Here is a 13,461-nt window from a genome sequence, read left to right as displayed (position 1 = left end):
TATCTCCATCCAGGTACAGTCACTCTGTCTCCATATATGTACGGTCACTCCGTGCCATACTCGATAGCTGTTTCCTCTTAAACAAAATATTTTGGGCAAGAGATAATTGAGATTACCATATTTCTTACAAAATGCACATGACTGTCCAGAAAGGCTGTCAGTGTTCTGTATTCTCTGTGCTTATTTTTGACAACAGAAATCATATTGTGATTATTTCCAGTATGAGTACAGGCTGTGGGATGCCACCTTTCATTAGATGGTATACAAAACCTTATTGAATCATTTGTCATATTTAGCAATGCAACTTTTACTCATATTCATTCTTATTTGGCTAAACTCTTGATGCATTATTTTGTTTGGTGTCATGTGGAAGTATATTCAAGTACATTCAATCTATGCATTTATTTGAGGGTTCAGTAATATGGTATTGTGTCTTTCTTTAATTGCTGAGATTTATTTGAGAATTTGTTACAACAATATAAATTGTTTTTATCTTTTTAAACCTACCTCTTTTATTACAGAAGCCCCACAACTGCATGTAATGTAAACTGATGCACTGGGTAATAATGATCAAAACTATAAAAAATGAAAAATTTCAGGGCTAAATTTCATTTTAAAGATTTTCACCTTTTTACCATACTGCACTTTGACATCAGCAACAGTGTTATTTGCTCTTCAAGCAAAGACACCGCTAATGCTTTCTATTTTGTATGGTATTGATCATGCAGAAAGAATAATATGAGTTTTGTGGTATTACTTTGATATAATAGAACTTTAATTAACACATTGAATGTAGAATATGTCCCGTGGCTATGGTAAAATAGGCTCACCTGTTTGCCATATGCTCAGTTTATACCTAATTTACCATATGCTCAGATTGCAGGCAGTTCTTTTTTTCTCCAGTTGGCCTTCAGGCAGATTCCTAGACGAAGGATGATAAGATGACAGATTGATAGTAGAAGCATCATTCCGTTCAACGCAGGACAGGTGTTTCTGGAAATGGCTTGATGAGAAGCTCACTAACAATTATAGCAACTGTTTTTAATTGGTCCCATATGGGCCATTATTTGACTGTTTCCCCATCAAGTGACGAGTCATCATTAATCCTCGTGTACTCGCATGGTCCGCCCTGCAGCTGTGGAGCGGAGGATGGAATGTGTCATGCTGAAAGAGACAGAGGGCAAGAGGAGATGTCGCGTGGGAGGAGACACGACTTGCACTGCTTGTGCAGACATGACCTGGATAGATGCAGTGTGCCTCATCGCAGTAACTACGGCTGTTTTACAAAAAACAGCCGTAGTTAAATGTGTCCCTCAGTGTTCACCTTGTTTACTACTTTAACAGCGGTACAGCAGTTTAAGCTACCTTAATGAAGGGGTGTAATGCTTACGGATGCTACCTCATTCAGATTGCATTAATATTAGTGGCCAACACGTGTTACATCTGGGACCCCTGGTCCTAGAGTGCAATCGAGTTCCGTCTTCACAAGGTAAAAAGTCCCTAATTCAACTCATCAGTGGGTCTAAACCATTTAATCTGACCAAATCTGAACCTATTTGTATTCTCTCTCCAGCCAGTAATTTAAAAAAAAATGATGAACCAGTATGACTGTAGCTCTCTGGGACCACTGCTAAATAACCCTGATTCTGTATGCATGCTGAGCATACTGCCACTCTGAGCAGAGCAGCGTTCCCCGCAGGTGAATGATGTTTGATGTGACTCCAGAGTCAATGACAGAGAGCCACATTTCTTCGGTACCTCAGCATGTCACACGAGAGTCAATTGGCATTTATGGGCATCTGCTGAGATGAGAGTCCAAATGTCACTCGTTCATATGGATCATGAAAGACCATCATTCCTCCACTTTTCTGCCAATGAGCATCCTCTCTTCCCCCGCTTCATTTTTCTACAAGAGAAAAGAACCACTTTATCATCCTCTGTTGATGAGATGGAGGATTTGAGGCATGCTTGTCTGATTAGATACAGATAATCTCCCCTCTGGCCCTTTCTCCCTCCTGCCAACATGACTACTAGCATCTCAAATCACAGGTCTACCTTCTTCTTTTACTGCAATGCCTTGCATAGCCTTACTGTCAAGTTATCTAATCTATTTTTTTTTCCAACCACAGTTGCAACCTGAATTTTAACAAGCTATTAATTGTTCTTAATGTCCATTGGCCATCTTTTTCAGCTGTTTCATTCCAATTTTGAATGTATTTAATTTTATATTGGATACTTTTTCAATTGATCAAAATGACAAATGCACAAGGTTTATTCCTAAATGGTCCCAAACCACTTGTAACCATTCTAGTGGGTTCAATTTGAGTGCTTTAATTGGTGTGATGGTCCAATTACACTTCCAGAGGTTTTAAATATACTATAGCTCCAAATGAACTGAACCTCAATTGCATTCAAGTCAAATAGTTGAATGTGCTGAGTTTGAAAGCGCTTTAATTGCTTTATGCTTCACCTTTCAGAGTAGCTTTGACCTTATGTGTTATCAAAGCTTTCATGTGGCTGCCAATTTGAGCAGAATGAAATTAGTGGGAAAATTCATTAAAATTAGTTGGTATTCATTTGTGTTTTACTCAAAAAAAAAAAAAAAAGCAGAGAATCTGCACTTTAAGGGCATGATAATATGTATTTAAAGAGAGCACTGGTGAGCTCAATAATCACAAAGGGCCTGGTTGGCCAAGGAAGACCTCTGGAGTTTGATGACTGAAGAGTTCTTATCGTAATGAAGAAAACCCCCCAGACCCCTTTCCGACAGATCAGAAACACTCTTCAGGAGGCAGCCGTGGATGTGTCAGTGACTACTGTCCATTTGAATACTTCACAAACAGAACTACAAAGGCTACTCTACAAGATGCAAACCACTAGTTAGCCAGAAAAACAGGCTGAGGAGGTTACAGTTTGCTAAAAAAGTACCTAAAAGAGCCTGCAGAGTTCTGGAGAACATTCTTGAGGACAGGTGGGACAAAGATTCACTTTTATCAGAGTGATTGCAAGAGCAAAGTAGGCCTAAATAAACTGCCCAAGATCCAAGGCACCCCCTCATCTCTGAAACATAGTGGTGGGGATCTTATGGTTTGAGCATGTATGGCTGCCACAGGTACTGACTTGCCTGTCTTTGTTGGTTATGTAAATCCTGATAGCAGCAGCAGAATGAAGTGCATTTTTACAAAAGCATCTTATCTGCTAAAGTTCAACAAACTGCCTCCAAATTCATTGGATGGTGCTTCATCCTTCAGCAAGACAATGATCCCAAACATACTACTAAAGCAACAATGCTTTCAAAGCCAAAAACTGTAAAAATTCATCACTGGCTAAGTCAGTCATCCTATCGGAATACAACTGAACATGCGTTTCATATGCTGAAGCTAAAACCTAAAGCAAAGAGCCCCAAAAACAAACAGAGGTGAAGATGGCTGAAGTACAGGCTTAGCAGAACATCCCCAGAGAAAATATTCAACACCTGGTGTCTATGGGTCACTGATTTCAAGCAGTCATTGCATGCAAAGGATATGCAACAAATATGTCAAAAGTATGTCTTTGTCCCAAACGTTATGGAGCTTCCTGTATATATAAAGAAACTTTCATTCCATATCTGAAAATATCATAGATTGAATTTTATCGATCGTAAGGTTATCGAAGGTTACAGTTATCGAGCAGCAAGTGACATCAGATTTTTTAGTTTGATTTGGTGATGCAAACACAATGAGGTACAGAATGCATTTTGGCCATGGTGGTCCTGGTCTGTAACAACAACCCCACTTTCAATGCCTTTAGTTTGACAAAATTATTAGAGAAGTTTTCTGTGGCAAGGAGTCCTGATGGGGTTTGTTAAGGGAATCTTATTGACAAAGTCCTATGCAGTTCAGAATAGGAAACATAAGATTGTGAGGGGCTAATGATGCCACCGGACATCAGGGGAGCGCAAATCACTGGTTTTCCCATCTGTGGGGTGCAACAAGGGTGTCACAAGTCTTGGCAGGGACCAGCGACATCACTGAAGGGAAGCGGCCTCTCTTGTCAGGGGGCAAGGATTCGGCCTTCTGGTGCTTTCAGTGCTGACGAGCTTCAGGGGAGCTCTTGGCAGAAAAAATGAACTAATCGCACACAAATATTAAGGGGACAACACATGGCAGAGAGTGTCCTTGCTATTTGAGAATGATCTTCAGTGTACACTGACACGTGGGCGAAAAAAAGCCAATGCATGGTGAACCAATGTCACTCTTTTGACAAATTATGATTGTACAAATATGTTAATATGGGACACAGTAACTTTTGATTTTCAAGGGCCAGCACATGATTTACACTCAGGCTCCGTTCAGCTGATAGTGAAGTCTCACAGAGCATTCCTAACATTAGTTTATAGTAATTACAATTTGTTAAATTGCTTGCTTTCATTTGGCATGAAAACCTATTTCCTTTTAGCTAGAACTCAACACGGGACTATAAAAAGACTCGTTTTTATGTGTTTAAATGTGACCTATATGTTGACAATAAACATAATTCCAGTTTTAATGTGTATGAGCTAAAGGGGATCGGAAGTATTCTAAAATAAGCAATTAAAGATGATTTAACACGGGGCATTTTACTGTGTAACTATAACGCATTCATAAACTGAAATTCATATTTGTTTTCATATCATATTATATATATTGTTATACTGTTACGATTTCAGAAAGACGCATGGGTGACAGATTTTGACATTTTTGAGCCCTTGTGCTCATTTATTAATGCAGAAGATTGCAGCTTCTGACACAAGCACAGGCAGCGTAGAACTGGGGGTGAGCTCAGGTTGTCTGTTCTTTTTATAATGCAACCTCCCACCCAAATTTGAATCTGTTAAACATATAACAGCGACAGCTGGCCATCTCACATTTCAAATCCCGGACTAGTCACATCAAAACAAGAAAGTCATCCGTGACCACCAAACTATGCACACAAGTGATGGCTAGCTGCTTAGCCAACCACCGTTACACTACCCCTTTTTCAAAAAACCCGCAATGAATTTGCGTGCCCGCTTAATTGCAGTCCTGGCTCTCCCAAAGTCCCTGAGCTCCTGCCCACTCTTGGGGACTGCTGGCTGATGCTGCGGAGTAATGTGTGGAGCCGGTTGCTTGGGTGTGCTGGCGAGTGCTGACTGGTGGGTGCTGATGAATGTGGGCGGCTCCTGGGGTTCAGCGACTGTGGTTCTGGGAGCAGGGCCCACCTGTACGGCACCAGGCGGTCCATATGCAGGACCACCTTTCTTGCCAAGCTCTGGGTTGGCTTGCTGGATTAGCCACTGGATGTTGCAGCGTACAGGCCCAGTTTCTCCTCTGGCCTCCTCTCTTTTGAGCACAGCTGTTCTTTGAGAGCGATGAATGATGTCGCCTCCCCAAACCGCCTGGTCAGCAACGTATTGAGGTTCACGAGGGGAGGGGGCTGATCAGTGCTGATGTCCAGGAATGCCTGCAGTGCCTTGCCTTCCAGGGACTACTCAGTCCAGTCTGTCACGTCTGCAATGAAGTTAAACTGCAACAGGTACGCATGCCAGTTCCCTTTTCTGTCAAATCTCCACTCTTTTGTGCTCAGTGGTGCACGTCTGAGGTGGTGATAGCACTAACGGAGAGTTGCTTGTGCAAGCTAAGCCATCACAAGGGGCTCCGCTAGCCGGTTCAGTGCAACTGGACAGGGGATGTCCCAAGAGGGTCATTCTCCAGACCTCCTGTGCTACAGTCAGGGGCTCCGCTAACCTCCTCATCACTAATCACTATCCCCTGTGGCTATAGCTCATTAGCCTGGAGATTGGAGACCGGCAGAGGATTACCCTGATACTCCTGGAACTAGCAGTTGGACCCCGTGCCACGACTCGCTAATAGGGCTTTGCAAGCTAAGCGTAGGGTTCCCACAGCCTGCGGATCCACTAGCTCTGCATGAGATAGCGAGCTGGGGGGTGGGCTGCAGCTGACAAAAATTGAACTTTTTGCTCATGGTATTTTTGCTTGGACTCGCCTGGATGCAAACCCATTAGTCCCACCTCGCTGCTTGCCCTTTCTTGCTGTGAAGTGGCTATCTGCGCTGCTGTCTTCTTCCGCTCACACGCAGGTTGTCTGCTCTTTTTATAGCGCAACCTCCCACCCAAATTAGACCAGTTACAACAGAACAAGAAAGTCATTTGTGGCCATTCATCTATACACACAAGTGGTGGCTAGCTAGTTTGTTAGTCAGCCAGCCACCACTGCAATATGAATTTAGTTTCGCTCGAAGACCATGTTTAATAAAAGCCGATGATACACAGTATATGACCTCAGAATGAGGTGCAATGAAGCTGTGTTCTTCTTGGACTTCTCAGCTTTGCCAGAGAGCTGATTTCTTGCAGCTTTTACTATCTGGGTTGAGAAACATTCTGTAGTAGTGCTTGCGTCTTCAATTCAAGCAACCCCATTAACTGATTATACAGCATCCAAACTACATTTTATTCTTCTTATTTTTCATTTCAAGTTCAATGCAAAAGTATGTATGTGAAATATGTATGCATACATAAAAATCTCACATCGATCGAAGTAGTTTCTCTTGCAAATTGCTCACAGTTGTGCAGTTAAATGCAAAATCCTTAGTGAATAAACAATAACATTACTGAGAGTGTCAGAAAAAATGCTAAAACAATGGTAATCAGGTACACTTGGTGATGTAGCTTCATGCAAAAAAAAAACAACAACTCTAGTATTTTTCTTCCGGGCAGAAGAAAAATGCTCCTTTTTAATGCCAGTATTGGCTTCATGCGGAAGACATAAACAGAAATCTTTTGTGGGTGGGGTTTTCTCCGCTGTGGACTTTAAAAAAAAAGAAAACAGTGTTTATTATGCAGTGTGTCTCAGGGCCTCTCTGAGCATGTTATTTCTGGCTGGAGGTTTTAGCACATCTTCAAAACATGGTGCTCGTTAATTAATGAATCAGAATGCCATTTAGATGAGAGGCAAGTGTTATGAATGTAGAAGGCGGGGGAATTATGTCATATTGCCAGGCACATTTTCCATCAGAGGAACTGGGAAAAAATATTTATTACATATTGGTAATAAATGATATCTATTACACAACTATATATATATATATATATATATATATATATATATATATATATACATATAGTACAGTAAATTGATTTGATTCTGTTCATTATCACATTTTATTGCAAACTTGGTTTTCTGTATGAGGCTCTAGGTTTTATATAGTGCAGTAAAATAATTTTCTAAGAGAACAGGTAAAACATAAATTTGGATTTTTCCAGAATAACCCTTAAAAGGGAACTTTAAAATACTGTGGCTATATTTATAACTGTCCCTGTGATTAACACATCTTTTTCTCGCTGTGTCTATAGCAGAAGCATCCATGTATTTAAAAGTGCTGTCTGTTTGTATTACTGCTGCTCAAGTATTCTTTGTTCATACCTTTTTCACATTGCTCATTACAGGAACAATATACAGTAGATAATAAGATGTTACATGTTAAAATTCACTTCTCTTCTGTGTATACTGGGTTTGTCATATATTGGCACATCTCATTTAAGTATTTCATGTGTATACTCGATTGATTTAATTCAATCGAGTATATTTAATAAGTCGTCATATGTACACTCTGTTAACCTATTTTATTACATATATGTCTCCCTCACGACTGCACATCTTTATTAAGAAGCCATAAGGCTGACATCACTTTAAATATCAATTGATGTTTACTATCATGTATAATTTCACATAATGGGTAAAACACACATATATTGCTGAGCCATGAAGAAGTTTAAAAGTTAAAAAAAGAAAAGAAAAGAAATGTGCACATTATAAAAGAATAGTATTCATAAAGCTGTTTATAAAGCATATATAGTGCCTTCATTACCACTGCATAACATTTTTTGAAACAATCTATTAACATCTATGTAGGTAAATTTTGGTCAAAGTATTTAACTTATAAGTGTCATAATAATGCAAATAGTGTTTTGTAAAACATATGTAATGCAATCATTAATAAAGCTCTTGTTTCATTTAGGAATGATTTATGAAAATATGTCTTGTAATGAATGTGTGAAAAATGCTTCATTAAGACATTAGGACAATGCAATTCATGTGAAATGTGGCAAAAACAGACAGCGATATGAAAACAAATGGTGCGTTTCTCTCTAAAAACAGGGTCTCCAGTCCTGAAGAACTGTGTTCTCTGCAGCCAATTTAGGCCTTGGGAAAAAGATGTGCAAATTCTTCTTCCAATCATTGGCTTAAATTATGCACTTGAGTGCAGAAATCCATCAAAAATCAGCAGATGCAGTGAACCCCCAGGATTTGAGTTTGAGTTCTCTGCTCTAATGTTTAAAGTTTCCTGAAGTGAAATTTCTTCATTCTGGTCTTTGGAGAGCATGTGTAGGAACTTCTCATCAGGACTAACTATTATAAAATCATTTATTTGACTTATTCCGGTGAGCAAAGAGAGATAATTGCACAATACTTTACACTTGTTTACATTTTCAGATTGATCTCACTGGATAAAATATGACTGAATAGTGACAGATGTCTCTTCTCAGGTTTGAGAAGTTCATTCATCCAACTGGACTAAGTGGACTAGAGCAGATGCAGTTGCCTAGCAACCACAGTGCTGCCTGGCAACCATAGTTCAGAGGACATAGTTCAGCCCAGATGAAACACAAAGGACTTGGCAGGGATATCATCATCATTAGCACTGAATTATTATCTACATTACCATTATAATCTAATCCTCTACTTCTTCTTCACCACAACCACTGATAGATCTTGATCTGTTCTGAAATTCAGATATTCTATGCATGTATTATAATATTGCTCATGAAAATATTTAGTCTGTGTTTTTTTTCTGCATTTGCATAGCTGTGTGTGTGTGTGTGTGTGTCTGTACGTATGCACTTGCATTTGTGTATGTGTGTGTGTATGTGTGTGTGGTAGCACACCATACTGGTCTTATGGGACCAGCAGATGGAGTTTTCATGTAGAGAATATCGTGACATCTCCATGAGTGAGGGCCAGGAATCGCTCCTGCAATACCAGAGATATTCTGCACACAGATGATTACTGGAAAACTGGAGGAGCTATGTTGACCTCCACTGCCCCAGGCCGACAGCTTTTACTGCCCTCCCTCCACATGGGGTTGACATCACATCTGCATGCCCACAAATACAAATGCAAAATCAAAAAACAAACAAGGACCTTTAGAAATCTTAATACAATGGATGGTCAAATAACAATGCGCTGCCATCATAAGCAATTCATAAGCAAATCAACATTATCAAAAGCATAATCATGCAGCAAAAAATTCTGAAGATGGTACAAGATGGAATGAAAAGAATTGGATTGACCACCTGTGCTGGTTCTCAGTTAATTCATTTGAAATAAGAGGTCCAAGACAATGGGTATGCTTTCATCCTGCATCTTGTTTGAAGTGAGGCTTCCTGAAGATAATCCACTTGCTAAAAGACTTCACATTCAAAAGCCTCCTCTGCTCAGATTTCTTAATTGGATGTATAGTTAATTCATGCTGATAGTACCACTTTCAAAATGTGCATGGGATTTTAATTTTGACAAACAGCAGTACTAAACATTTATATTATGCATTTAAACGATCTACCCCAAATTGCTACCATAAATATACCTTTTGTGGGGTGGCAGAGTAGTATAATAGTTAAGGAACTGGGCTTGTAACTTACACTGTTGTTATACTCTTGAGCATTTATTAGCATTTATTCTATAGCATTATTAAGTATTTAATCTGAATTGTGTCCATTCATATCCAGCTGTATAAATTTACTTTATCAATTTAAATAAAAATGTAACCTCTGTAAGTTCATTTGTGTGGAGTGTCTGCTAAATGCTAAAATGTAATCTGAATTTGAGACATATTTGCATTATTTTATTCATTTGGAAACAAAAGAATGATGTAATTAATTGCAGATGACTGCCTGTCTAGCTTTTTATGTGTCGCACCATGAATAAGGGAAGTCTTATACTGTTTTTTTTTTCTTTCTGTGAAGGCCCAAGTACACAGGGCTGCCCTATTGTGTGGGATCACCTCTGAGCAGCGTGTGGTAGACATTTCTCTCACCTTTTCCATTTTACATGAAAATGCCAACCTCTTCTTTGAAGAATGTTTCCTCCTGATACAAAAATATCCAACATTGCAGCATTACATAATTCATAATATATCACACTGAACTGTGGTCATGTGTAGCAGCCTTTCAAGTCTTTCCATAGGGTGAAACACAAAGCCAAATGTTGAATAATGTGCTGGCTTCATGGGGGGAAACCCACCCTCCCCCAAGATGGTTTAAAAAGAGTATACAAGCATAAAAGAATGATAATAAGACTAAATGCACACAGTAAACAGTATAGAGTGGAGTATATACTGTATATGCATTTGAAACAAAGGTGCATTTGAATATATACAACAGTCTCACCCTGTAAGTTGTACCAATGATTTAACTGCTAGATAGACTTCCTTTCAAGCCTTAGTCATGGTCCCTTTAGCTCCATGAATGCAAGATGTTGATAACTCTGTAGAAATTATATCAAGATACGTGAGGATCCACTGTTGTCAGGACACAAAATGGGGGGATTCCACCTATTTACAAGCATCTTTTCTAGCAGCTATGAGACCTAATAGCAGTTGTCTTTTCTGTTGATGTGATAAATTGAGATTAGAATAATCATTGAGGAGGAATAATGTTGTTGGGCATTGAATAGCTAGGTCCATGATTCTGGAAAGATCTGAAGCAATTTGCTCCCAAAAGGAAAGCCCATCTGAAAAAATCTCAGTAGAAGTGTAAAAAAGTACCTGCCATGTGCCCTGTGGGCATAAATTGTATGCTGTGGATATATTTAGATGCATTCGAAAGCGTCTCAGTAAAGTCAAATATAATCTATGCAACAATTGCAACAAGAAGAAAAAAAAACGAATTATTTAGTGATCGGGGTTTTTGGAAGATGCAGAGATTCTACTCCAGACAACAGTGGAGAGATAATCAATGTCAGCTAAATTTTGATCTGCCATCCAAACAGAGCTGATTCCTAATGTTGTATAAGAAGATCTGAGCAAAATGAAATAGATACCAGCGGCTGAACAATATTTCTTTTGTCTTCAGGACATATAATTTTGTACATGGGATGTACTGGTAAAGTGGTACCCCAAGGGGCCCCACAAGCATGTAGTGCAGAGCGTAGGTGTAAGTACATTAAGAAGGATGCGCCTGGTAAATTATATTGAGCCTGAATATCCTGAAAGGTCCTCAAGCCATTTTCCTTTAAAACATTGATCGCGTTATAATTCCACTAAGGACAGAAAAAGGGGGAGTTTCCAGAGAGATGTTTATGATTATGAAACAAAGGAGAGTGATGGCATCTTCATCGAATGCCTGTATTTTGCATGTATCTTCTGCAATTGTTTCTGCTGGTCCGTGTTTCTGTGACCCTGTGTCAACATTAAGTATTCATTTAATACAGCAGAACATTCTCTGATGATGAAAACATGCTGACATTTCAATATTCCAGTAATAAGCAATTTCTTGTCAATGTCATGGATTAATAAATCATTCGTTTGTGATAAAATGACTATCAAAAGAATGATCACTAGGCAATTGCTTTATATGAGTCTGAAATGTTCTGCCACTGATGAGAACTGCTGTCACATGCTGTAAAATGGGTTGTCACATGTAATAAAAAGGGAGGTATATTGATATTAATCAGTAGGGAATTAAGATTTAAGCAGTAGGTTTAATGGAGATAATTGGTGGCCATGGATGGCAGTGATAAGGCGTGTCATAATAGAACCATTTTAATTAAATCTGGGAGAATCACTGATAAAAAATAATTTCTTTTGATGGCTTAAACCAGAGGGTTGCACGCGTTGCTGCTATGGCAGCTTGGGTCATGTTCTTTTGCTTTCTCTGTCCTCAATTTGCATGTTTTACACTTGATTATTTAAATCTCACAAGCCTTTGTAAAGATGATATTAGTGTTTCATGTCTAAAATGTGGATTAGCCCTCTTTATGGATGTTAGAACTGAACATGTTTTGTGCGCCTGAGCTTGTTCAGTACATAGTCATTTTAAAACAATGTCCATCACCTTGTGGAAAAGCTGAACTGGGCTAGAATTTAAAAATCTCAAGGGAGCACACTGTGTTAATATTAATTATGTTGTATCCTGAAGATGCCTGTGTTTGGCTGCTGACTTAATTTGACTCCTGTTGAAGTGCATTGGATAGGGAAGTAGGGTAACTGTTGAGCTATACTAGCATAGTGGAGCAACCACTGCAATGTGATTATGAAAGCTAACTCCACCCCTGTAGAGTCTGGATTAGAGGGTGGTCAGGTCCCACCCAGCTGGGTTTTGCCCACTGAGCAATGCTCTCTTATGTGGGTATAGGTATGAATAATCACAAAGGGAAACATGCAAACTGGGCAAAATTTCCTACCCCAAAGATCCTGTCATTGGCTGTGCAGTTGTTAAAAAGTGAGAGGCAGAATGGGTGGAGCTACAAAGAGCTAGTAATTGCTGTCTTGCTTAAACAAAAGGGTTTTTTTTTCATCTACTGAAAAAGACTGTAGGCATATGACAGCTTTGTCTACCTTTGGTTTCCTGATATCTTACTCTTCCATCACCAAATTCTTGTGCAATAATCATGGGTCAGAAAAAATTGCACATTACATGGCTCCAGATTATTTTGGGAAGTTTAATCTTCTTTTGATGGTTTTGTTTTAATCCAGGAATATATGAGCCGGCTGCTATAAATGCTATCAAAATCTTCAGATTCAGAAGATTTCAGACATCAGTTTCCCAAACATTACTGCAAGAAACATTATTGCAATGTGTCAGTTTGAGCTAATGGGGTGCAAAAACTACACCCACTTGTTTTGTGCCCGCTCTATTTTTTAAGTAACAGTTTAAAACTGTTTCTTTGGTGAGTTGCCGACGATCCTGTTTTACAAGGAAATTAAACATGCTGCTGAACATGATAATTTGTGCCACCATCAAACACATGGCAAATGTAAGCTCAGCATAAAAACAGCATTAAAACAAATAGTGCTATATTTGATTTGGTTGCGTGGGTAAGAAAAGAAGTGCAGAAATAAATTGGATAAGACAGTGAATTCAGGAATTAAAGAGGAGGCAATTAATTTAATCCAGGCTTCTTCCAGGTGTCAGAAAACACCTAAAGAAAGAACTGCTGCAGCTGGGAGGTGTTACTGCAGTGTCTCAGCATAATGCTTTTCTTCCCTCAATGTCAATGTCAACATAGCATCAGGCTGTAGATTTGGGTCTCCTACTGAAATAATATTGAATTTCAGAAGACTGAAGAATGTTTAAAATATGGTAGCCTATTGTTATACATGTTTTAAAAAGGAATACCTGCATTGCACATACATTGCCAATACTTAGTCAACCTTAATGCATTTTCG

At 39.0% G+C, this 13,461-nt stretch overlaps 1 protein-coding gene across 1 annotated transcript in view; it reads left to right on the top strand.

Moving 5' to 3' along the window:
* Positions 1-13,461, top strand: part of LOC118208623 (metabotropic glutamate receptor 2-like) — a 52,441-nt gene that overhangs the window by 23,059 nt on the left and 15,921 nt on the right. The window lies entirely within an intron of this gene.

The sequence above is a fragment of the Anguilla anguilla genome, chromosome 11, assembly GCF_013347855.1.
Source record: "Anguilla anguilla isolate fAngAng1 chromosome 11, fAngAng1.pri, whole genome shotgun sequence".
NCBI lineage: Eukaryota > Metazoa > Chordata > Actinopteri > Anguilliformes > Anguillidae > Anguilla > Anguilla anguilla.
Note: the sequence above shows the minus strand (reverse complement) of the source record. Positions and strands in the feature narration are given on the sequence as shown.